The sequence below is a fragment of the Triticum urartu genome, chromosome 4A, assembly GCF_056163025.1.
Source record: "Triticum urartu cultivar PI428250 chromosome 4A, HENAU_Tu73, whole genome shotgun sequence".
Taxonomy (NCBI): Eukaryota; Viridiplantae; Streptophyta; class Magnoliopsida; order Poales; family Poaceae; genus Triticum; species Triticum urartu.
In genome coordinates, this window is record NC_141876.1 from 355,134,387 (window position 1) to 355,148,212 (window position 13,826).

Here is a 13,826-nt window from a genome sequence, read left to right on the forward strand (position 1 = left end):
AAGTCAGGCAATCATTACAACATCCCATGTAATACATAATAAAAGGGGGAGATAACATAGTTGGCTTACACTCGCCACGTCACATCAGAGTACATAAATAACATCCATCAAACAAACACTCATGGCCCGTCTACGGCGCCAAAATGGAAAAGAACCCGACATGCGACAAGGCCCTGAATCAAACCCCAACTAGGCACCACTACTGATCATCGGGAAAGGAAACATAATAACGCTGAGAGTCCTCGTCGAACTCCCATTTGAGCTCGTACTCGTCACCTGGAGCGGAGTCACCTGGACCTGCATCTGGAGTGGTAGTATCTGTGAGCCACAGGGACTCAGCAATCTCGCAAGCAAGCGACTAGCATATGGATCAAAACTATTTAAGCTTATAGGAATGGATAAGGCAAATATATGTGGAGCTGCAGCAAGCGACTAGCATATGTGGTGGCTAACTTATCCGCAAAAGAGAGCGAGAAGAGGAGGCAAGGCGCGAGCGAGAAACTAGAGGAACAACCTGCGCAAGCATTACTCCAACACCGTGTCCACTTCCCGGACTCCGCCGAGAAGAGGCCATCACGGCAACACACGCAGTTGGTTCGTTTTAATTAATTAAGGTTTAAGTTATCTACAACCGGACATTAACAAATTCCCATCTGCCCATAACCGCGGGCACGGCTTTCGAAAGTTCAATCCCTGCAGGGGAGTCCCAACTTAGCCCATGACAAGCTTTCACGGTCAACGAAGGAATAGACCTCCACCCGAGACACACCGATCAGACTCGGTAACCCGGTACAACAAGACAATTCGACAGGTTAAAACAAGACCAGCAACACCGCCCGAATGTGCCGACAAATCCCGATAGGAGCTGCACATATCTCTTTCTCAGGGCACACTCAGATGAGCGCTCCATACAACTAAAACCAAACCTCGAGTTTCCCCGAGGGGGCGCTGCACAGGACTCTAGTTTGGACCAATACTCAGAGGAGCACTGGCCCGGGGGGGGGGGGGTTAAAATAAGATGACCCTTGAGTCTGCAGAACCCAAGGGAAAGGAAAAGGCTAGGTGGCAAACGGTAAGACCAATGTTGGGCATTGCTGGAAAAGCTTTAATCAAGGCGAACTATCAAGGGGTTCCCATTATAACCCAACCGCGTAAGGAACGCAAATCCGGGAACATAACACCGATATGACGGAAACTAGGGCGGCAAGAGTGGAACAAAACACTAGGCGAGAGGCCGAGCCTTCCACCCTTTACCAAGTATATAGATGCATTAAGATAACATGGCAATATAATGATATCCCAACAAGTAAATAAATGTTCCAACAAGGAACGGCCTCCAAACTTCACCTGCAACTAGCAACGCTATAAGAGGGGCTGAGCAAAGCGGTAACACAGCCAATCAACGGTTTGCTAGGACATGGTGGGTTAGAGGTTCAACATGGCAATTGGGAGGCTGACAAGCAAAAGGTAGGCATCGTAGCATTGGCATAGCAAGAGCGAGCAAACTAGCATAGCAAAGATAGTAGTGATTTCGAGGGTATGATCATCTTGCCTGCATAGTTGTCAAAGTTGACTGGATCCTCACAAGCAAACTCAACGGGCTCCTCGGTAGAGAACTCGTCTCCCGGCTCTACCCAACAAGACAAACAAGCAACAAGGATACAATCAACCACGTGCAAGACCAAGCAATATGATGAAATGATGACATGCTATGCGGGATGCAAAATGCAAGATATGACAGGAAATGCATGAACCTGGCCTCAACTTGGAATTCCAAGGGTGCCACTGGATAGAGGGGATGAAATCGCTTGAAAACGATATAAAGATCATTGGAATCGGAGCTACGGTTTGGAAATGGCGAGCGTTTTACGAAACGAACCGATCTGCGATATACAGCAAGTAGGCTCCTAAATGCAACGAAATGAACATGCTACAGCGACCAAACATGAAAACAAAATACATGGCAGTGATGTAAACAAGGTGGTTAACAAAACACTAGCACTGAGCCATAGGCAAATTCATCCATTAAGAGGTTCAAACAAGCATGGCAAAAGTGAATATGCAAAACAGATTCCAGACTTAGTGAAATTAACACTAGACTGAAATTTCAGATCACGATGCTTTCTTCGGAGCAGCAAAACAACATGAGAAATGACCTGAACATGACAAGTAAGAACATGGCATGGAGCTACTCAACAATCTTAACAAAACACCCAAAGTGACCTGGGGCCAAAAGGGTTCACAAAATACTCTACCGAGCTCACGAACATAGCTCGAACACAATCAGTTTTCAGACTTAGTGAAAACTGAGACATGCAGAAATTTAACTCACGAAGGCATGTAAACGAGCTCGATGCACTCACTACGGTGCAAGTCATGGAAAGGAAAGCATATAACCAGCAAGAAGGCACAATATGCTAGCTACACATGGCAAGAACAAAGGCATAACATGCATGGAACACTAACGGTAGCATCGGCAAAATCGCAAACAAGTTGACGATCTGTCCAGATTAACAACGAAGCAAAAGTTGAGCTCGATTGAGTCAACCTAGAGCACTCCACATATGCAAACAAAGACATGGATGGATAGAGCATAACATAAATATCAAAACTCCCTTACCGATCATCCTCAAAACAGGCACGGATCACTAGGAAACAAGCTGGACATATAGCATCATGAACTAAAATATCCCAGACTTAGTGAAAATCACTAAGTCCCTGAAATCTGCAATCTCAGGTACCTCTCTTCGTAAGCTTGCACAATACAACACACACATCCTAAAAATTCATGGGTGGCACCGTTGAAAAGAAGACAAAATGCTTAACAATTCATCCCAAAGGGGCACAGGCATATCATGCACGAATTAAACATGGCAAAAATGACAAAAGTGCATGATGAACTAACGGATCTGCAATTTAACTCACCAAGCCTCCTTCTAACAGCATTTTGGGCATCAAGATGAACTCAAATGCAAATGATGCAATGGAATGAAATGATGTACACGTCGAGGCGAAGATTTTGATATATTATATGTCCAAAAAGGAGCTACGGATACGGAGATACGAGCAGTCAAACATAGCACGAAAAATTAGGGTTGGAGGGGAAAAGTCAACCGAAACGACCCAGATCCAGATCTGGCGCGGTTTACGGAGTTCGCCAGAAACATTGTAGCTGCTCGCCGGAGTTGCGCCGGAGAGGCCCAGGAGCTCGCCGGAGCTCGGGGAAGAGGCCGGGGAGGTCGGGGTCACTGGATCCGGCACTCCCGCGGCCGGATCTGGCCGGAGACGCGGCGAGGAGGCGGCGGCCGGAGCGCGGCGGCGGTGGGGCGCCGGCGACGCAGGTGGCGGTGGCCCGGCGACGAGGGAGAAGAAGCGGGGCGCGGCGGAGGTGAGTGGCCCGGTCGGGCGAGGAGGCGGGCTCCCCGCGGGCTCGGGCGGGCCGGCGCGGCGGCGGCGATGTGGGCGCCCGCCCGGGACACGTGGCGCGGCGGTGTTGGCTGAGGCGGGCGGCGGACGATGTCCGGCCGGGGCGGACACGTCCGTCGGCGGAGGTTTCTGACGGGGGATGTTTTTTTTAGGAGGAGGACGGGGAGGAAGACGAGATCCGAAATGGGGGGTGTTTAAATAGGCATAAGTGGAGTTAGGAGAGTCCAAATGAGGTGCGGTTTTCGCCCACGCGATCGTGATCGAACGCTCTAGGACATGGAGCAGAGTTTGGTGGGTTTTGGGACAAATTTGGGGGGTGTTGGGCTGCAACACACATGAGGCCTTTTCGGTCCCTCGGTTAACCGTTGGAGTATCAAACGAAGTCCAAATGATACGAAACTTGACAGGCGGTCTACCGGTAGTAAACCAAGGCCGCTTGGCAAGTCTCGGTCCAATCTGGAAATGTTTAATCCCCACACACGAAAGAAAGCTGGAAATGGCCACCGGAGGAGAACGAAGCGCCGGAATGCAAAACGGACAACGGGAAAAATGCTCGGATGCATGAGACGAACACGTATGCAAATGCAATGCACATGATGACATGATATGAGATGCATGAAAACGAAAACAACACACGGAGACAAAGACCCGAACCCGAGAAATAAATATAACTTAGCGCCGGAGACGGCAAGAGTTGGATACAAATATGGAAAGTATATATGGGGCGTTACAGACTCCATAGGAGCAGTATGGAACATCATCATAATGAAATACCTGTTACCTCTTCTTTTCTTTGTCATCAATGTCGGTCACGATGTTCACTACATAGCGAACGTTCTACCTAAACTTGGATCCAATAAAGAATTGCATCCCCCGCATGGACAGATAAGCGAACGGTCGCGTTTGAGATCCCGGTCAAATATGCATAATCTAATGCTTGCGCCTTGTGTTTGTGTGATCTGGATTTTACATCGTAGTAGTTTAGTACCAGTCCGTGAAGGGCACAAAGAACCACCAAATTCAACTTTAGTTGAAAACGATCAACACCTTTTTTGCGGGATAACATGATCAACACCAAAAACAATGGAGGTTGCGCGTTTGATTTCAGTCACCGTCAACTATTTTTGACTCATCTCCTAAACGGGATGGTTGGGCCGGGTCGCACGAACCTGTTGGGAGGGCACTGTTTTTTTATTGGTGAAATGTTACGCGGGAGAACGGGGTAGAGGCCTAGTGGCCCAGCTCAGTATGAAGAAACGCCATGGTCATATGAAATGGGAGGACCAATAATATTATACCTCCATTTATATATAAAAAATAGTATATATGCCGGTGGGTTACAGAAACATTTGACATAAATTTAGCGAGGACTGTATGTGCAACATAATGTTGAATGTGTTATAAATTTGGTGCAAGCTTAGTAAGGATTATAAGTGTAAGGAAAAAAATGTCATGTAGGAAAAATGAAGTGAATTTAATGAGGATCATGTAGGAAAAGAATGGCACTTCATTTTTATTCGTAAGATGAGGTCCGCCTGCCATCGATTCCCGCACGTCCTTAATTACCATTTATTTTACTTTCCCTCTCTTTTCTTTTTTATTTCTCATAAGAAATCTGTTTTTTTCCTAAATCCATGTGACGAATCCCATTTGTCGGCCCGTTAATTACTCCCGCGATTAATATGGGGCCCACAATAATTACCGTCTATTTCCTACCTTTCTCTTTCCTTCTTTATTTTTCAATGTAATGTCTATTGCCTTTCTTTCTGGATCCACATAATTGCCGTCTATTTCCTTCCTCTCTTTCCTTTCTCCTTCCTTTTTTATTTCTCATGCAACGTCTATTTCCTTCCTCTCTCTCCTATTGCTTTGCCCCTCATTTGTTCCATTAAGGACAAATCTTATTCATCTCATATTCTTTGCTTAATTTCCAAAGCAGCTCCTTGATGCTAGACAACCTAAGAACGTATATAAACTGATAAAAAATTATGTAAAATAGCAAGGTGGGACTATTTAATAAGTAAACAAATATGAAAAACTGCCTCCAGCGGTCCAGCAGGCTCCCTTTGTCCGTCCCGTGCGCCGCAGCAGTCGGCCCGGCCCAGCACGCCCGTGCTCATTGCCTCAGCCCGTGTACGCCTCATACTCTATTCTTAAAAGCCGAATGCCTATATTAGCATAGACTTGAGCCTAGCCGGAGTGGTGTGCTTTGTTGGCATACATCAGGTAGACAGGGATCAAATCACAGCGTCACAATTTTCTCCCCTGTTTTTTTAATATACGCGTATGGGCTGGACTAAAGCAAGCCCAAGTCTGCCATTGTGCTACCACGGAGGCAAAAACGAAATGTACGCGTATGGGCTGGACTAAAGCAAGCCCAAGTCTGCCATTGTGCTACCACGGAGGCAAAAACGAAATGTGTGTGCTTTATTATTAGGGAGAGATTAAATAGTACAAATGCCCGTGCCTTGCAACGGGCTAAAAATTCGTAAAACCTGCTCTGTATGACATCATGCATCATTTTTTATATTTAGTTCTGATAAACACCAGCATAAGTTTATAATATTATCTCTTTTCGGAGTATGACGCATGGACATAAATAAGCCACCCTAACATCTTTCATCAATGAATCTCGAGTAGTGCTGCATGGAATAGTCTAGTAATCAGTCCTATTTTTTATTTTTCAGAAAACACAAATATTTCTTTATTATAAAATAATTAAACAAATTTGAAATTTTTAATCTTTCTATTAGAACTGAAACATCTTTTGAGATGAACATTTTTTTGAACACCCGTTTTTTAACTATGAAATTTGATAATTTTGTGGTCGAAGCAATGGTGTAAGTGTTTTTAGCAGGATACACAGACATAAAATTATACGCGTATGGGCTGGACTAAAGCAAGCCCAAGTCTGCCATTGTGCTACCACGGAGGCAAAAACGAAATGTACGCGTATGGGCTGGACTAAAGCAAGCCCAAGTCTGCCATTGTGCTACCACGGAGGCAAAAACGAAATGTGTGTGCTTTATTATTAGGGAGAGATTAAATAGTACAAATGCCCGTGCCTTGCAACGGGCTAAAAATTCGTAAAACCTGCTCTGTATGACATCATGCATCATTTTTTATATTTAGTTCTGATAAACACCAGCATAAGTTTATAATATTATCTCTTTTCGGAGTATGACGCATGGACATAAATAAGCCACCCTAACATCTTTCATCAATGAATCTCGAGTAGTGCTGCATGGAATAGTCTAGTAATCAGTCCTATTTTTTATTTTTCAGAAAACACAAATATTTCTTTATTATAAAATAATTAAACAAATTTGAAATTTTTAATCTTTCTATTAGAACTGAAACATCTTTTGAGATGAACATTTTTTTGAACACCCGTTTTTTAACTATGAAATTTGATAATTTTGTGGTCGAAGCAATGGTGTAAGTGTTTTTAGCAGGATACACAGACATAAAATTATTCGAGGGTTTAATAACTAATCTAAATGTTTTTCTTAGAATTTTGAAAATATTTAAATGCAAACAATTTTTTCTTGGAAGGAAGAGTAGTGGTGCATTGAAGTGGGATTGTTAATATTCGAAAGCAAATAAGTTTTTACTATGTTGATTTTTTAAAGAAAATTATGGTTGCTTGGTTTGCAAGATTATATTATGTTTCTTTTCCTTTTGCACTACTTGAACTTGGCCCAAAGGCCGAACCGCACTCACTCTCACTCATCACCATAAAAAGGCACTGTACCCACTAAATAGTGCAATAGTGCGACATATCAGTGAAAATAAAAAAATAGAAACCGAAAGACATATCAGTGAAAATAGACAATAGAAACACAAAGGCAAATCACTAAAGAAAGAACACTGAAAAATCAAATGGACAGAACTCATGCTTGTGTATACCCACTAAATTTGGATAACTCAAGCCGCCTCTTTTCCGTTAATAATTTGATCACTTCTCTCTCCTACCCTCTTATTATTAATCGTTGAGGTGGCTCGCTGATTTCATATCATTGATGTATATAGACCAGTGGAGTGAAATATAGAGAAGCGAGGTAGTGTTTTAATAGGAACGAATCCTCAAATTTTATCACAAGAATGAGATGGTCCAGTTGGCCTTTGCCGTCCAGACTGACCAGCTCGTCCAGAGTTCGATTCCTGGATTGTCCTGGCCGGCAGGCGGCACGCTCCTCCTTCCCCACGCGCCCCTTTCCTTTCCTTTGGTCTTTGTCCAAATTTTCTAGAGCGTGCCACACCGTGCCGTTGACGTGTGGCCACTTCATCGACCATTTGGTTCATGCATCCTCACGGCAAAGTAGCAAGGAAAAAAGAAGGAGCAAACACGCACACACTCATAGCACTATTTGTGTTCCGTTTTCTACTGGAGTAGCTAGCACGAGATCGATGGAGCCACAAGTTGCGCCCACAATATTCTCCGGGGGAGAGGTCCATGCATGCACGGCGTGGCATGGCGTGCATGCATGCATGCACGACGTGGGCCGGGGACAGACGACGCCGGCCGACCCCGGCGCCGATTTGGCTGGCGTCGTGGAGGTGGTGGCCTGGTCGGTGGATAACATAAACTACTTGTCCCCCCGCAAAAAAAAACATAAACTACTTGTCAAGTGGCGGTACAACAAGTACATGGATATTTGGGTGAGAGAAGATGCATGAGGTGATGTGAAATGAGAGGAGAGGGTGGCCTGATTGATTTCTGGCGGCGAGCAAGTTGGCCAAATTGAGAGGCGCCCGGTGTGGCATCGTGGGCTGGGCCGCACTCCTTCACGTACACAGACGCAGGGCTGGTTGACGGACGTGAGAAGGACGTGGTTCCCCGAATTAGTACCACCTCGCATATATGTTTTAAATTCTAATTGAAAGCGTAAATTCATAGGAAGAAAGCGTATTGTGACGGTGAACCCACGGAGTCAATCCGTGCTTTATTATTAGCACAAATGCCCATGCGTTGCAACGGGAGACATTTTTACAAATCTTATGCCTCAGTCTGTCTCATCGTCTCAGTCTGCGCTCCTTGTCCTCGTCATCGTCCCTCATCTCAGTTTGTGCTCCATAAATTATTGCTTACATCTCTTCTTATTTGTCTCAATTCCTTTCCTTTCCTTTATTATTGTCTCTCATTTCCTTTCCTTCCTCTTTCCTTGCACGTAGGGAATTAGCAAGAGCCAGACCATTCCTCATAGTCATCACTTCTACGATGATCACATCTGCTGCAAATGAAATGAATTTATACTGAGCCACTAGAAAATTACCTCTATCATCCCTGAGTACGGCCGTCGTAGCTCCAACTCCTTCGTCTAGGAAAAATATTGCATCAACATTTAGTTTAGTGAAACTCAGGTTTGGCTTACACTGCCTGGCTTCAGGTATACTTGGTGAATGGGGTGATGAGTTCTGATGATTGCTTGCAATTGACAAGACCAAAAGTGACCATCTCCATGCTAGCAGAACCGCTTTGTTGTGCATAATTTGTCTGCGAATCCCGCCACAAGTACCAACCTCCTGCTTCTATCTCTTGTTGAAATTCAAAGTTGGATATATAGCTATAGGTGTTCCTATGGAAGAGATAAGATGTGTTTGAATATAATAGAACCCGATCTATCCACTGGCAAAGTGTGATCAATGTGTTGTATCACCCCAAGGTGGGTCCACGTGACTCGCGCATTTGTGCACATGAATAGTAGATGTCGGATGTCCTCCGCCCATTGATGACAAATAGGGCAGGATCCATTTGACCCGATATGCCTATTGGTTAAGATAGCTCAGAGAGGAATAGTTTCTCGCAAAACTCTCAATCCGAAAATCTATACCTTACATGGAATTTGAAGTTTGTAAAGAGTATTCCAGACAGTCAAAGGGGTAGCCACCAGGTCGCTCGTTCATGTTTGCATGTACCCGGAAAATATGTATCTAGCACTTCGGACTGAAAGAATGTCAGTTCTATTTGGGTGTCATGCTTCTTCAAAGGTCTGAGAGTGAATAGAAACTCAGGCATTTAATTAGTCTAGCAAGTAGAGTCACGGGCTCCTCCTCCGCAGGAGCCGCCGAATCGTCCGTCGTCGTCCATTTGGCCGGTGCCTGTCCCGCAGCCGCCGGTGCTGACTCGTTCGCATAGCTTTCTTTCTGTCTCTACTGATTTCCATCCTTATTATGTACACCTCTTCCATATTTTCATTTTCTTTCTTTTTCCTTGCGCGTCTTTCTTTATTCTTTGTCTTTATTTCTTTCCTTCCTTGTTCCTTTCCTTATATGTTGTACATCTTTCTTATTTCTTTGCGTTAATTCTTTCATTCCTCTTTGCATAGTAATTATTAAGATGGCTCCTTGATACCAGGGATCTAAAAAACATGTATAAATCGGAATAATTTTACGTAAGGGGCATGAGGTGGGATTTTTTATAATGTCGGAGTTGTGCAGCGTTGATGGGCCGGCCCATAGTGGAATTTGCTATAAGCGGGCGAGATGGGACTTATAGACGAAGCAACCTATTTTATGCCACAAGGTAACCAAGCTCGGTTGGCGTGGCCTGTCGGACCTGATCTCAAGGTCGCGTGTTCGAATGTCAGGACCCCGATTCCAAGTCACATCGATCTAGCCGGTAACACCTCATATCACTTTGCGACCTCACGCACGGTATTCCCACGGGTGTCGCCTTACCATGGCCCAGGACCGTTTGCGCCTTTTGGCTCACGTATATGATAGTATCGCTAGCATCCATATGACAGAGAACCCGGGCCGACATGACTAGCCGTGAACTCAAAGTGGCACTAACACACGGGGACAAGCATACATGAATCAACATCGAGCATGTCGGTCAGCAGCGTGTGAATCCGGGCTGTAGCACTGGGCTAACAGGACTCTGGGAACCCGGGCTGTAGCAGGCTAGGCAGGACTCCGGATGTCACCGCGTGACATTTCCCCGAAGAGACAGACACAGGAACGAAGTGAATCACATGCCGGCCAGTCAAGTGTTCGGGAGCAGTAGTGCTGGGCTAGCAGGACTCCGGTGAACCGGGCTGTAGGGGACTAATATGGCTCATGGAAGCACAGGACTACATTTCCTCATAAGAGAGGCTACCAAGGATAAACAACTAGGTTGTCGGATCCCACACATACCAAGCATTTCAATCATACACACAATATGCTCAATATGTGCAATACAACATGGCATCACAACAAGACTCTACGATTCAGAGTATTTATTCATTAGGCTCCGAGGAGAGAGATATTACAAGCATGGGTCTCATGACCCAACATACATCGCATACAAGCAGCAAGCACATGCGGAAGCTTAACATGTCTGAGTACAGACATCTACAAATGAAAAAGGCTGAGAAGCCTGACTATCTACAAGACTCTTCCAAGGATACAAGATCGTAGCTGGGGTAACAAGCTAAACATCGAAGTCCATGCGGAACTACAAGCGAGACTGAAGTCTCTCTGCAAAACATAAATTAAGCAAACGTGAGTACAAATGTACTCAGCAAGACTTACATCAGAACTAACTACATATGCATCATTATCAACAAAGGGATGGTGGGGTTTAACTGCAGCAAGCCAGCTTTGACTCGGTGGCTATCCTGAACTACGACTGCAAGTAACTCTTTTGCGTGGCGCACACGAGTCCACATATTCACCATATCAATACTCCATTATGGATCCGCTCCCGTCTCCCTACGAGAACACCATCCATAGCACTGACACTTATCTTGCGCATTTTAGAGTATCCACTTTCACTTGTCTATGAACTATGCAAGGGGTCCAAGTTTCCATATCCGAGGAATCCGGCTATTCGAATAGATAATGATAACCCTGCAGGGGTGTACTTCTTCACACACGCTCTCGCCACTTACCACCATGTACACATCGTGTATCTCGGCAACCTTCAAGCGGAAGCCCGGCGAGGGAGTTGGCCAGGACCTGACTAACCAACAAGTCTCTAGTCTAGGTCTATCGCCTATTCGGATTCCATCCGCAAGGAGATCCGGCCGGGGTGTCGCTCACGGCCCCAAACGATGTGAGCAGGGTTCCCAAGCCCACCATCCGGGTGCCACTTGGTACACCGTGCCACTGTGCCTAGTCTGTCCCAAGCCCACCTGTACCGGGTTCCACTTGGTAGACTACTAGCACTACCTACAAACACCAGAAACTAGTTGCAACTCCTGGACAAAGATCAGGTTGATTAATAAGTCGAGAGGGGCACTTAAGCATTCCAATGCGTGGTAGTAGCTGTTCATGGATCACAAACACAGAACTCAGTTCCCGAGGACGACTGCAATGAGACAACCCACCATGTACTCCTACATGGCCTCTCACCACTACCTTTACAAAATCGTGTTCACACACTTAAGCTCTCAACAGTAGGACATGTTCACCACATTCCAATTCATCCCCGATGAATCAGACCCGACTCAACTCTAAGCAGTAGCAGGCATGACAAACAAACATGAATGAGTAGGCACATCAGGGCTCAAACAACTCTTACTCATGCTAGTGGGTTTCATCTATTTACTGTGGCAATGATAGGTCATGCAGAGGAAAGGGGTTCAGCTACCGCAGCATGTAACAGTTGTAACGTTGTTGTCCTAATGCAGTAAAAGAGAGCAGGAGCGAGAGAGTAGGATTGTATTGGAATGAACAAGGGGGTTTTGCTTGCCTGGCACTTCTGAAGATATTATAGCTCTTCATCGGTGTCATCAAACTCATCGTCGGAAGCACGTCTATCGAGAGGGGACGAATACCGGCAACAGAGAGGGAGAGCACAATCAATGCAATGCAAAAACATGATGCATGATGATGACATGGCAATATGCTGTGATTTGGGCTAATGCAACAGAAAGTCATTTTAATTGAAGTGGAATTCAAAACTATATCAAATTCCAACTCCAAATCTATTATGAAAATTTGCCCTAACCATGTTTCATCCTAAACAGTGAGTTTAACTTGCTCAAACATGCATGAAAATGGTACAGATGGATTCCTTGAATTTTTCTGATAATTTTTCATATATAAATTATTTCATTTAGAGTTATAGATAATTTTCTATGATTTTTAGAAGTTTTGGGAATTTTCTGAAATTAACAAATCATTTAAGATTTATTTAAATTCCAGAAAAGGATTACTGCGTTAGCCTGACATCATCATGACGTCAGCAGGTCAACAGGGCACGGTCCAGGTCAAACCTGACCAGTGGGACCCACTGGTCAGTGACCCTGAGACACTTAGTGTCACAGACAGGTGGGTCCGGTTAACGGCCACGTCAGCGAGGTCAACGCCGACGCGTGGGGCCACTGTGTTAAGATTTAAACTTAACTATTTTGTTAGCTAGTTAGTTAGGCAGTGGGGGCCGCATGTCAGCGACTGTGGTTGGTACTTAGCAGTGTGGTTAGGCACTAATTAAGCCGGCCACGTCGACGGTTAGCCGCCAGTGACACACAGACGCAGCGGCGTCGCTCGTCCCGGCGACTCCGGCGACGATAGGAGGCGGGGTTGGGCTCTAAGGCTACAGCGCGACGAGGCGCATCGGGTGGTGGCTGCGGGGCTGCCGGAGATGGCCTGAGGCGACGGAGGCATCAAGCGGAGCGGCGCCGGAGCTCGGGCAAAGGCAGAAATGGCGCTACAGGGCACGATAGGGCGAACCCGTGGGTGCTGCAGGTTCACAGGAGTGCGGCGAGCACGCTGGTCATGCTCGGGCGAGCGGACGAGCTCAGGAGCATGGAGCTCGTCGGCCATGGCGGCGGCGAGCTTCGGCGGAGCTGGGGAACGGAGCTAGAGCAAAAACGCGAGCAGGAGAGGAGGGGGAGTCGGTCCGTGAGCTCACTGCGGTTGCAGAACGCGTCTCGGTGGGCTCGGGGGAGACCGGATGGCGACGTGACGGCGAAGGCGATCCGGCGGCCGGGCGCGGAGAAGATAGGTCGATGGCGAGGCGGCAGGGCGTCCGGTGACGCGTGGCTTGACGGAGGGGTAGAAGCCGACGTGGCGGAGCTCTCAGACACGAAGAGAGGGCGAGGGGGAGGCGGTGGTTGCGCAAGTGAAGCACGGCGACGGCGGAGCGCTCTCGGGTGATCTCAAGGAAGGGGGCTAGAGGGCGAGGGAGAGAGCAGAGAGTGAGGGGAAAGTGAGAGGACGGCCTCGCGCGTCTCCAAACATGTATTAGGACGAAGGAGTGGCCTCCAGCGCGAAGCAGGAGGTGGAGGGCTCCGCGGGTGCGCGCGCGTGTTCGCTCCTGCCTACTGGCAGGAGGAAGACGATGAGCGAGGAGGTAAGTGGGCTGGACGAAAGCGTATTACGATTGGACGAAAGCGTATTGTGACGATGAACCCACGGAGTAGGAAAATTTCCTATGCGTTGCAACGGGAGATAAAATTCACATACCC